The sequence below is a fragment of the Aplysia californica genome, unplaced genomic scaffold (genome assembly GCF_000002075.1).
Source record: "Aplysia californica isolate F4 #8 unplaced genomic scaffold, AplCal3.0 scaffold00521, whole genome shotgun sequence".
Taxonomy (NCBI): Eukaryota; Metazoa; Mollusca; class Gastropoda; order Aplysiida; family Aplysiidae; genus Aplysia; species Aplysia californica.
In genome coordinates this window covers 471,332-472,522 of record NW_004797791.1, presented here as the reverse complement: position 1 = coordinate 472,522, position 1,191 = coordinate 471,332, and the positions used below count along the sequence as shown (strand labels likewise).

Below are 1,191 nucleotides of genomic sequence, written 5' to 3'. Positions count from 1 at the left end.
GACAGTCGTTCCACTTCTAGTACTCTTGGATAACAACAGCGGCCGACCGACCAATTGTACCAACAAATCTCTTATCCCTCATAATGCGTTCAGACTAAAGCAACGACATCGGCCGTAAGTTAGTCTTGTCAGCGCAGTTACATGTAGTTGTGTAAGGGTTAGAAAGACAGTCGCTCGTCCGAGTGTTTGGTGTGAACGCACAGTTACCAGACCTCGGACAAGGCTTATTTTGAAAGTAACAGCGGAACTACGAATATTATTATTATCGATTATTTGTATGTCCCAAATTGTAACAGTTACCAGGCTATCATCTGAGAATTCTGAGTGCGGGCAAAGATCACACACAACTTGGGGTGAGTCAACTACTAATTGCGGCATCGATATTTCGGGAAATAGTGCTCCGAGTTCCTACTGACAAAAAGTTCAACGAGTGCTTCCCGCGATAAAGGAGAAAGCAGAGTACGTTTTAATAAAAATCCGACACAACAGCAGACTGGGACAAAAAATCGGGATACAGGCGATTGAAATCGGGAAAATCAGGATGCTTGAGATTTGGAGCAAAAAATCGGGATATCCCGACTAAATCGGGATGAGTGGCAGGTCTGGTAGTGGTATTTACATCGTCATCTGGACTCTAGAATTTACATCTAGATCTAGATCTAGAATCTAGATTCAGATCTAATTGATCTTGAAGCCACCCTGGTGGCGCCGGTGGAAACCTTTCACAAGTAGATCTAGAATCTAGATCTAGATATCTAATCTAGATCTAGATCTAGATTCTAATCTAAAAGTCAGTCATTCATTTATGATTTTTCTTACCTTGGCCTGGTGCTGACAGCGGTTGCATAGATCTATTATTGTTTTAGATTCTATGTCAGGGGGAAAAAGCGTCAGGAAATAGTCGGCAAGGGACTATCATAACATCCATCTTGCCTGCAGCCCAGTAAAATAAATCCTCAAAAGCAATCAATGACAGGAGAATTTCGAAGAACTGACAGACTGTCTGTCTCAGCCCCACACAATTCTCATCTCCACTGTAAACAAAATAATCTGCATGACGTTCTACACATGTAGCCGTAAATTACCGTTGATGTCCGAAATAAATAAATACCTGCCTTAGTATTATGTGGAAAACACACACACACACACACACACACACACACACACACACACACACACACACACACACAA

The 1,191-nt window shown here is 42.0% G+C and overlaps 1 protein-coding gene across 1 annotated transcript in view; it reads right to left on the bottom strand.

Moving 5' to 3' along the window:
- The window catches only part of LOC101863371, a gene marked incomplete at its 3' end in the record, with an annotated part of 38,723 nt that extends 37,624 nt beyond the window's left edge, over positions 1-1,099 (bottom strand). The window contains 1 exon segment of the mRNA XM_035971848.1: positions 820-1,099.
- Positions 1,100-1,191: the final 92 nt, after the last annotated feature.